Source organism: Coffea arabica, chromosome 4c (assembly GCF_036785885.1).
Source record: "Coffea arabica cultivar ET-39 chromosome 4c, Coffea Arabica ET-39 HiFi, whole genome shotgun sequence".
NCBI classification, from domain to species: domain Eukaryota; kingdom Viridiplantae; phylum Streptophyta; class Magnoliopsida; order Gentianales; family Rubiaceae; genus Coffea; species Coffea arabica.
Window position 1 is genome coordinate 15,812,382 of NC_092316.1, and position 11,871 is coordinate 15,824,252.

At 36.1% G+C, this 11,871-nt stretch overlaps 1 long non-coding RNA gene across 1 annotated transcript; it reads right to left on the reverse strand.

Moving 5' to 3' along the window:
- Window positions 1–2,043: 2,043 nt before the first annotated feature.
- On the reverse strand, window positions 2,044–7,392 carry LOC140005310 (uncharacterized). The gene is made up of 2 exons (XR_011813110.1): window positions 5,877–7,392; window positions 2,044–4,372 (listed from the first exon to the last, which is right to left on the reverse strand). It is a non-coding gene; the product is annotated as an uncharacterized lncRNA (long non-coding RNA).
- Window positions 7,393–11,871: the final 4,479 nt, after the last annotated feature.

Here is an 11,871-nt window from a genome sequence, read left to right on the forward strand (position 1 = left end):
GATTTTTAGAATGTAATGGGTAATGGGGATTGGGATAGGAGTGTGTTGTATCAAATCTTTCCGCCGGATATTGTTAATAGAATTTTGGAGACGGATGCCCGGTTAGAAACATTTCGGAAGTCATGTTTTGGGCTCCTTCTCCATCGAGTAGGTTTACCCTATCTTTTGCCTTCCAAGAGACTCGGGATGTAAGGGATTCTTTATTCATGTGTAGCAAGATTTGGCATTCACAAGTGCCATTGAAAGTCTCCTTTTTTATGCTATGTTTGATTGAGGAAGATTATCTATGGATGAGGTGTTATCTCAATACCAGTTTCATATTCCTTCAAAATGTTTTTTGTTGTTTGAATTCCCAGTGTGAGACGCTGAAGCATGTGTTCTTGGAAGGGGACTTGGCTTTGGTGATTTGGAATTTTTTTGGTTCGTCTTGTGGATTTTCTGTTCCCGATGAGCATTTATGGGGCCGGTTGGCTTGGTGGTGGTTGAAGCCGGCAAAAACAGAACGGCTAAAGTTTATTTTTTGCCTTTTACCAATCTTTATATGCTAGAATTTATGGAAGGCTAGAAATTTAGCTATTTCTAAGGTGTGAAGGCGGATCCACAGACGGTTTGTCGAGTCATCTTTCAGGACTTAAAGGATGCATATTGGCTTAGGTTTGGTGAGTTGAGTTACAGGAGGTTGTGGGTTGGCCGCAATTTCTGCATATTGTGGAGCAGCTACGTGAGTCGATTTCTATAACTTTGGTTCGTTGGAGGTCTCCTCATTCAGGGTGGTTTAAGCTTAACACTAATGGCTGTGCGAAGTATAATCCAGGGGTTAGTGGAAGTGGGGGGATTTTGTGGGATTCTTTTGGGAGATTGATTGTTGCTTTTTCTACATTCCTTGGTATTGGCACTAACATGCAAGCCGAGGCCCGAGCTTTATTAGTAGGGATTAACCTCTGCTGCCAATGGGAAATTATGCACCTAGTGATCGAATCTAATTCGACAATTCTCGTACGGGTCTTGAATGGTCAATATCATTGCCTGTGGTCGATTAGTCGGGAGTTGGACCAGATTTGAGACCTGTCCTCCGGTCTATTTAAGTTTCAACACTGTTTTCGGGTGGCAAATTAGGTTGCAGATGTATTGAGGAATAAAGGTTGTCTGCAATCTCAGGCTAGGGTTTGTGTATATGAGCACGTAGCTAATTTGCCGAGACTTGTTAGGGGGGAATATGGGTTGGATAAATTAGCATACCAATCTTTTCGACGGCGTCGTCGTTGTACTAGTTAATTTGCTTTCAAATCCTTGTACTCGAGGTAAGGCTTATGTCCTTCTCAGCAACGGCTTGGTTTTGAAATAAAAATATATATACTTATTTAAAAAAATGTGTTTGTAGCACCATTTAAGTGATTGCACTAATACATAAGCTTGTGTGACTTGTACCCGATGCAAAAATGATTATAAAATAATCCCACACTCTAAAAACAGCCAAATGTCTTCATAAATAAACGCTTTAAATGTACAAATATGAGGAGATTTCCGTAAACATACCAAAATACATGCTAACATCACTTGTACCCAAAGTTAAAAATAAACTCCACGTCATTCCGCATTCCGAAAATGACCCTATCCATGCGGTTGAAATTCAAAACTCTTCTTTGACCATAACTCATTCTCATATAGTATAAGGACACTAAGTAAATGCTGAAATTATTGGTCATTCAAAACACATTCAAATTTGAATTGTAAGTTTTTTTTTTTTTTTACTAAATTTGAATTATAAGTTACAAAACCTTATTGTAATTGAAAAGTCATAATTTCATATAATAAATCTTTAGTCAAAAACCATTCAAACAACTATAAATTTCAGAAAACTTTACCAATTTTATTCTCCTTATGCATTTAACATAAAAATCGAATGTTATATTAAAATACTAGAACATGAAGGATGTACATGGGAAGGTTTTCTCATTGGAATTCAAGTAGTACCACATCTTATAAGTCACAGGAATATGCCAGCCATATCAAACACAAGCCCTGTAGGTCAGAGCTTAAGTATCCTCTAAACCAACAAGCAAATGAGCTGAAGTAAATTTCAGTCGTCTTTATACATCAAAGAGAAAATCTGTAATCAGATCTTAACAAGCTATTGTAAACAAAATTTCCCTGGAAACCTAAAGTTAACATTACATATTCGCCGCAAACTGCCCTCGTGGAAGCTGCTACTTCATAGTGCAACTCCACGTACGTTCAGCCACAGTTGCCCATTAGTGTCATGCAGCAGGAGGACGAGCATTGAACCAATGCATTCTGGTAAAGAGTTTATCAAAGGCAGTCAAGCCAGGATCCTCCTTGTACTTGTTCCACAATGCTCTGAAATGTAATTTCTTTACGGATATTCATTAGCCACTCGTTAACCAAAAGTATTATCCAATATAAACATATAACATAAAATAATGTAAACCCCAAATGTGGAGATTTCGACTTAATAGAAAGAATATCATGCCTTATCTGTAGCTAGACCAAGTCGGAGGCTCTCGAAATAGTTTCAAAGTTGCATGCATTAGTCAAGGGCGGACCTCTACCGCCGAGTTTTAGAAAGTCTGATACGGCTCCCATAGAATATTGAAAATTTTTGAAAATGTTGTCGCGCCCCATTTTTTGATGAAATAAATAAATAAATGGTTTGAGAAAGATGTATTTTGTGTGATTGAAAAATGAATCGTGATTTAAAAGAAAATGGGTCTAAATGGGACTTTTGAAAATGCGACGATTTGACCCAAGAAAAATAGTTCAAAAAGGGCTTTTTATATGAAAATGGAGTCGCCACTTGGTATAGAGTTAGGGTGTACCAAGTCACCCAAAAAGTGAATTTTTTAAGGAAAAAAAAAGTAAGAAACCCTTTTAAACGACTCCTAGTCCACGCAAACAAAGAAAAAGATTCGGGAGTCACATTTGACGAAGGGGAAGGCAAGGATAAAAATCCAAGGCACCCCTTCGACCTAGCCAAGGCTAGTTGCGTTGATTTAATCAAAGATTTTCTTGTTTTAACCAAAGAATTTATTACATTTGGATGCGCTACATGAATGCAAACCCTAGACCTAGGGGTATTGGGAGAAATTTCTCTTCAAAGGTTGAGTGGTGCCAATCACATTACTTGTGAAGCCCAATAACGATCCTTTGAAGGGGTCACGAATAATGCGAGTGGGATGCAAATGAATGGAATGCATGTATGCAATGTGAGGACATGAGTTTGAAAAAAAGTAATAAAAGGCAATAATATGTAAGTGAAAATGTGCACGTGAGTGGGCAAGGTGCGGTGTGTGAAATGATAATATGAAGTACATGTGTGCAAGTGACGATAAAAATGTTCGTGTGCAAATGGAGGGATAAAAAGGTGTACGTGTGCAAATGAAGGGATAAAAGGTGTACGTGTGCAAATGGAGGGATAAAAGGTGTACGTGTGCAAATGGGAGGAAAAAATGAAAGCGTAATGATAGAGTGGATGCATGAACCTAGGGAATTCATGCATAATGGGTACGGGGAGACCTAAATCGTGACTCAATTTGCCCTTTGATAGAGAGAATACAAGCGTGCTAAGGCTTAGAAAAAGCCACACTCGTCTATATCCCATATTTAAGGGGACACTCAAGCAAAATGAACCCTATAGCTAGTATGGGATGCAAAACCTAAAGTGAGGGGAAAGGGATTCGAGGAACATGCCCAATGATAAAACTAAAGAAACTTGTATGATATGTGGTGAACAAGCCAATGACGCACTAATGAAAAGAAAGGAAAAAGCCTATTGGGTCTAGCGTTGGACTAGCCCTTTCTATGGATTTCTACTAGCATTGGACTAGTGGAAACGGAACAATGAACCACAACTAGCGTTGGACTAGTGTGGTGACGAGAAAGGGGGCCACAACTAGCATTGGACTAGTGTGGTGACGTCCATTCATCCATCACATTCATTCATGACTATAAAAAGCGAGTAGACATGCGAGTCACTTATAAACACGTAGCACATAACACTTAGCATGCTTGACTAGATGCAAGGACCTAATAAAGCGATTAAACACGTAGCAGCGAAAGCAAGCAATGAACTTATTACATTTGCTAACTAAAACAAAGGGGGGAAAGGGAAAATGGACAAGAAAGCTCACCCTATCTATTACAAGCCAAGAGGTGTACACATACCTCATTTAAAAGAATAATTTAATAAAAACAAGAATGAATGAAATAATGGAACTAAAGAATGGTAATGAAAGCAAATTAGGCATGCGATTCACACTTAGCACATTGGATCACATAGGAGAGGCAAAAGGGATAAAAGAATTTATACCTCCCTTGAAATGAAGCTCTAATGGAGTGAAATCAACTTATTTACCTCCAAAATAATAAAGGAGTCAAGGTGCCAATTTATTTGACGAATAACCACAAAGGATAAAAATAAACATGAATTTGAATCAATTAAATCATGTCAACAACCCACATTTAAGAAGTCAAGAAAAGAAAGGACTTGATTGCAAAGATTGGCAAAATTTTGGGGCCAAAATTAAAGAAAAATAAAGTTCAGGGACTCATTTGCAATTAAACCAGGGACTGAATTGAAAGCAGTTGAAAATATCCAGGGGCACAGTACAATTAAAGGAAAGTACAGGGACTGATCTGCGAATTCATTTCTCTGGCTTCTTAATGGATTAAACCACTGGGCTATTTTATTTATTTGTTTGGGCCAAGATCATTCGGCCCAATCGGAAGTCCAAGGAAAACAATCTGGTTAGCCCATCATTTTCACTAATCTAGCTCATACAAAATTAAGGGCCTCAAGTTTCCAAGCCCAAATCATAGACCCAGAAGAAGCAAACCAAAATCCATTAGCCCAACCCAACTAAGTATTATTACCCAAAACCCTAACCATAACTAAACCCAACAAGATTAGTAAATTAACTAAAATTATTAAGCCACAATTATGATCTAAATCCCCGAATTAATTTATCCCACAAAGTCACATAAAATAGGCAAGCATGGGATTAAGCTTAAGGGGGTGAGATTAATTCAACCTTTCCAATTTTTTGGGTCACATCAGAACAGCGGGGTGACTTGAGGGGTTCCAATGCAATAACAACAGGGACCTGATTGAAAGAATTATAGCAGTTTGGGGGCGAAATTAAAGAAAAGCAAAGTCCAGGGGTCAAATTGAAAATTCATAAATATTTTCCCTACCCAGTTCGTCTTCCTCGCATATCAATACAAGCCAAACATCGTTCAAAAGGAAATTTCAGCTGGGGATTTTCTCAAACAGGTTGGGGGCATTCGAATTTCATCAATTTTTGCTCAAATTAGAGTTAATCAACCCCAAAGTTGTTCAACAAACAAGAGATTTCAGTCCAATTTAATATATAAGGCACATATAATCTAAAATTATGAACAAACAACATGAAAATTGTACTGAACAAATGCATGGCAAATGTGCTCCGAACATCGCAAAAATGCAACAACGAAAAGTGGAAAAAATCAACTTCAAGAAATCATCACTTCTCTTTCTGGCTAGCAAACGCACGGATTCTGGCCAGCTTTGAACCGGCCAGATTCTCCTTTGAATTGCATACAGAAAATACACGCGACTCTTTCTTTTGGTTTAAAAATTTCATTCAGACATTGTACCAAACATCTAACGGTCATTAAAACATTCCGCCAATCTTTGTCTAATTGAGAGTATAACCGGCCCCAAGATCATCAGCAAAACCAATCAAATCCCAGTCCAATTAGCATATAAGCATATGTATTCAGAAATTTAAGCTATTTAACAGGGAAATTGCACTAAATAATGCCACGGCAAACTCATTTCAGAGGCTTGAGAAGAACTGAAATTCGAAGAGAAAACTTACAGGGGCTCTTGCTTGGGAGATTCTGCGGGCAATAACGGTGGAATCGGTGAGGTAGTGATGGTTTGGTGAGTTGGAAGTCTCCGCTGCTGTCGCCGCTCAAGTCATCCATGGAAGAGGAGCAGGTGGAGAAGAAATTGATGAAAGGCTCTGGCCATGAAACTGGCGCTTGAAGCCGTTTTGTTGAGCTCAAGCAGTTTCACTGGAGTCGTTGTGCCCTCTTTCCCCTCTTCTCTTTTCTTTTCTTCCCGTTTTCAAACCGTCGCCGCCTGGTTCCTCCGCCGTGAGCCTTTTCTCTTCTTCTTCCTTTTTCTGTTACCTTTTATTTCTTTTGGCTCCCCGTCTATCTTACTCTGGCCGAATATCTCCTCCGTGGTTTCTTATTGGCCAAAGACCTCCGCCGATGTCCCCCTCTGTTTTTCTCTTGCTCTGTTTAGCTCCTATCCCCAAACCCAGATGCTGCTCTCTCCTCCTTTTTCTCTGTTTTTCTTTTTTTTTCTTCCCCCTGTCCCCCAACTTCCGAAGCCCTCTCTTGTGTTTTCTTCTTTTTTTTTTCCGTCCCCTTTTCTCTGCCGACCAAGCTTCCCCCCGGTCTCTGTTTTCTTGCTCTCTATTTTTCTTTCTGCTCAACCCCCAAAATTTCTCCCCCGTCGTTTTTTTTTCTTTCTTTTTTTTTTTTTTTGCCTGCTATCAGTTTTTGTCGATGCCTTTCTCTCTCTCTTTACCCTCAGTTTCCTTTTTTCTCTGCTTTTTTCTCTGATTCCAGCCGAAGCTCTCCCTTTACTCTGTTCCAGCTCAAAACTCTTCGTCCCCAGATGAAGTTTTTTTTCCAATTGCCTTGTCCGCCGCCCCTATTCTCGTTTTTTCTTTTTCTTTTTTTGCCGCCTGAAGCCTCTCCTTTTTCTCCGTTTTGCAGCTCCGCCACCCAAGGAGCTTCCTCCAGCGCCTCCTCTTGTGTTTTTTCCTTTTCCTTAGTCACGGTTTTTCCCCATCCGCCACCCTTTCTGGTTTCTCCCTCTAGCAATGAAATCAATTTTTTAAACCAATTTCTTCTGGCTATCCATCAATCTCTCGAAGAAAGAAAAATGGGTTTTTCTTCTTTTCTCTGTTTTTGCTGTTCTTTCTTGCTTGCTTTTCTTTCGTCCCCAAAATTCCGCCGCCGTCCTCTTCAGCTCTCAAGCCTTTTTTTCTTTTTGTTGTTTCCTTTTGCTCTGCCCTTTCCCCTACCGTATGTTTTTTCTTTTGCTCTCTTCCCGAACCCCCCTTTTTCCCTTGCACCCGTAGCCTTTTTCATTTCTCCTTGGCCCCCCCAAAAATGTGTAACACCTAACCCTCTTACATGCCTTGTTGCCCACAATACAAGAGGGACACTTGTCTAGCATGCAAGTTTCCACTTGTCAACTTTTCCTTTACTCCTTTTTTTTTCCTAAAAAATTCTACACTAAAACTTACAAAAATAAAAACTACAAGAGCAACTAAAAACTCAAAAGTGAATAAAACTAAAATAAAATAACACCTAAAAGGGCTAGACAAACACATAATGAACTAAAACGCAAATCATCTAAACACAAAGCATTAATTCAAAATTTGGTGTCTACAAATGTTGTTATTTAAAAAATTAAGTTTTTGCCCCCCAACCCCGGGGCAAAAATTTAAAATTGTTTTAATGTTATATACTTAGATTTAGATGTATAAATTATAAAATTCGCCCCCTCGGCGTGAACTTCCCAGTTCTGTCCCTGCAATGGCACATCACCTTTAGGCACTTTTTGGCTCTTAGCTAGAAAGAATACGAGCTTCCCTGCGAATGGCCAACACACGGGCTGAAATCATTTCAGACCCTGACCATATCAATGCAGAGGGTGTTTTAAACCTCTAACTTTAAGAATGAAATTCAAAATACCCTCCAACAGCATAAACAGTTCACACAGCTCCATCAACAATCATACTGTTTCTGTACCATCCAAAAAGTGAGGTGTCCAAAAAGATGTCGAGGAATCTTTGAGCAGGGACACAAAGGAATCTTTCATGCATGACTGAGCATTAAGGGTACAATAAATGGTTTTCTAATTCAGACATAAACAGTAGAGGACAGAAGGAGGAGCACAAACGAGGGAAAGTGAAGTAAGAACTTGGATTGTTACATGAGAGGCAATTAGGCAGAATAAATGATCACCAAAGGCATAAAAGAATGTTTGAAAGAGAAGCCAAGGCACACAAAATATTGCTATTTTATAGGGAAAAAAAATAGTTGAACAAACATGCAAAAATGCAATAAATCTGGCTACTAAAAAGTAATTTGTGTCTCTGGCCGAAATGTGCAGAATTGTTGATTTTACTCTTCGGTGCAATTGCTGAGATGATTGATGACATAAATCTGCTGCTATTCCGTAAACTTTGCAGTACTGGTAGAGCTCAGTCGATAAGTCTCGTTCAACTTTTATACAAAAGTAACGGAGATAACAAGTCTTGTGCTTAACTGATTGGTTAATTTTTCATGGGTTTAAATTGGGAGTTACATATAGTTGTTCAGGATTAACAATTTGTTCCGTGTGTCATGCACTAATGACCTAATTAACATGCAGAATAAAAAAAAAATTCAATTTTTTGGTTAAAACTTTTCTAGCTAGAAATTAGGGTTGAAAATGTGCGGAGACGATGGCGGGTGCAAATCAAATTATTTTTTAAAACGACTGATTAAAAGAAAAAACTCGAATCATTAGATTGTGTTTGATTATTGACTACATTTTTTGTTTGCTCTAATGTCTTCAAAGTGTTTAAGAATATGAAAAATTAGTTGATATATGTTCAGAATTTAAAAGAACCAAAAAGATATTGGAGGGACACAAAAAAAAATTACACAGAAATAATCATGTCCTGCCCATTGTTAGGGACTTAAACTAAAATATGGCTTTAAATTACTTTCTAGAGATATTTGGTAGGTAGACATCCTATGATCAATCTCACATGCTTGCCCACTTTTTCTTTGGTCCACCTCACAAAGATGAAAGAAAGAAATCGAAAATTTTTCTTGATGCGTGAAAAGGAATGAAAGCAACGTCCATGTCCTGTCCATTGTTCTTATCTTCTCATAAGTTGGGACTCCTAATTTCAATTAGCTCATAATTATTAGGTTGGTCCATTACATGCACTAATTCTTCCATTCATCAACATCGTATTATTATTGTTTCCCTAATTTGTCCTCTCCTCGTACTAAAAAGTTTGCTCAAACCTCCCCCAGATTGGAAAAAAAAATCAAAAAATTGAATAGCTGCAAGACACACACATGCTTACACGTATGTAATTGTATATATATGGGATGGCGTTATCTTGTTTGCAAAAGTATAAATATTTACTGCTAAGGTGCATGCAACACGCAATTCAAAGAGTGGATGATAATATTAGAATTTTATGACAGTGTCACTAGTTTGTTTTTATCTTTTTATTCTTTTTTAAACTAATTTCAATTTACACTCCTAAACTTATACTACTTTTCACTTTACATCCTCAATTTTAATTTTGAATACTTTATATCCTAAATTTTAATTTTGAACAATTTGTACCCCAAACTTTCAAATATATCTCATTTAAATCCAATAAATGACAAAGTTGGCAAAATTAACAAGATAAAGGGCAATATAAATTAATAACAATGTATACTATAATTTTGTTCTAGTTGTGATCCTTCAATTTCTTTTAACCACTTCGATACATTGTTATTGATTTGTATGGTCCCACCAAAATTAACGATACAAAGGACAATGCAAGTTAATGACACTATATTGTTTTCTTTTAATTGTGATATCTTTTCTCCTTTTGATCACATTTAATACATCGTCATTAATTTGTAGGATACTTTATATAGTTAATTTTTCTAACATCATCATTGATTGGACTTAAATAGAATAAAATTAAAAGTTTATGGTACAGAGTATTCAAAATTAAAAATTTAGGGTGCAAAGTATCTAAAATTAAAATGTAGTATGCGAAGTGAAAATGCGATACGAGTTTGGTAATGCGATGTGAAATTAGTCCTCCTATTTTTTTTTTTTTAGATTAATCTTTTCTACACTGACGGTGCATACACTATCGTCGTTGGATGATTGACAATTATGCAAAATTTGAATTTAAAATTCAACTTTTGCACACATGTCATGAATCCAACGATGATAGTGTATACACCGTCGGTGTAGAAAAGATTTACTCTTTTTTCCCCCTCTGTTTTACGTAAAATTCAAATAGATTTCCGTGTCATAGTTATTCATGATGTATGTTTTATACTTATTTTAAACCATTGAAGAAAATAGATACAAATCATTAGACATATCTTTTCAATCCATTATTCTTCTTTTTCGAGAAATTATTAATTACTTAGGGGTAAGAAAATGAGAGTGGGTCCCAAGGTTTTCAAAATCGGGATCCTACTTAGGATCGTTTTTTGGTTTGCAAGATCGGATCGTAGGATCGGATCGTAGAATCGATAGATCCTATAAAAAATGTAATAAATTGTCATATTTATAATTTTTAAGTTTGCAATTCATAAATATAATAACAAATAATGTAATTCATGTGCAATCAATATAATTATATTGTTAATTAAGGTTAATTCATTTCTAAAGGCTCTAAACCATATTAATTAATTATAATAAAGACACAAAACACTAGTTCCATGTGATAACCTATAAAAAAGATCATTTATTCACTCTAGTGAATTATATGAGTCAAATTTAAAGATTCATCAAATTTTCTAGGTTTGGAATTGGGCTTAATTATTTACATTGATTTAAAGCACTCTGAATATAGTTTACAACGTAACAAACGACACTCAATTTCGAGTTTTCTACACAAAGATATAGTCAAAATACTAAAATTGTTATTTAATTTATTGAAAATAGTAGGATCGTATTAGGATCGTAGGTTGGATCGTTAGTCTTAATTCAGATCGTAGGATCGTACGATCCTACGATCCGGATCGCGATCCTAACAACTATGGTGGGTCCTATGTGAAATTCATTGATGGCATAAAAAAGAGTGATTTGGTTATCCTTAGTCAATGACCAATCAACCAAAATAGCCATTTTATTGTTAGTTGAACTCTTTAATCAATGACGTTACTTATAATCAAAGCTTTCAATATTGAGATTTCCATAAAAGGACGAAAAGTTCATAGCCCAATTTCCGGTTAATTTGTCATAGGTTACCCAATTGCCGCCATGCTTTTTGCTGTGAAATGGGGACAAAGTTGCTTGCCATAAGCCAAAAAGTATTCTTGTCTAATTAATGTTCAGGTTTGCATATGATGGAAACAGTTTACCTAGTGAAAAGGCATTACTTTGATAATCATTTGGGATCTCTTTTATGGATATGGTTGCTTAGTTTTAATTTCAATATACCAGTCATAACCAAGATATCCAATCAAAGTTTCCCATATCTCTTAAAATCAAGAACAAATTTGGTAAATTTTCGTTTAATAATGATTCCTTTGTGTATTCCAACTTCCACATCTTTTTTTTTTTTTTTTAATGAAATCCTCGCAAAAGTTTTCTACATGAAAACTTACTATAATATGTTTACAGTTTTAAAGAAATGGAAAAGTTGGCTGGACATCTTGCTTTCATTACCATAGAACATGTACCAGCATAATATTACTATTTTACAAAAAATAATAATAATAATTTGTTTATAGTTTTTAAGTTATTATCAATTTACAGATAATATGTTTCACATAAATTGTTTATAGTTTCTATAACTTAGCCTGGAAAAAATTTATTATTTAGCTACTATTACTTTAATGAAATTGTACTTTGCTTGTTCTCCAAATTCAAAAGTTTTGATTATGCCCTTGAAAATGAAAAAAAAAAAAATTAACCATACCCTCGAAATCAAAAAGGAAAAATTAAAAAAAGAATTGTCGCCTCTTCATCCACGCTGGTTATCAATTGTGGCCGTTTAAAATATTTTTCATATCTATCTGTGCATTTCTTCCCAATTGGTCATT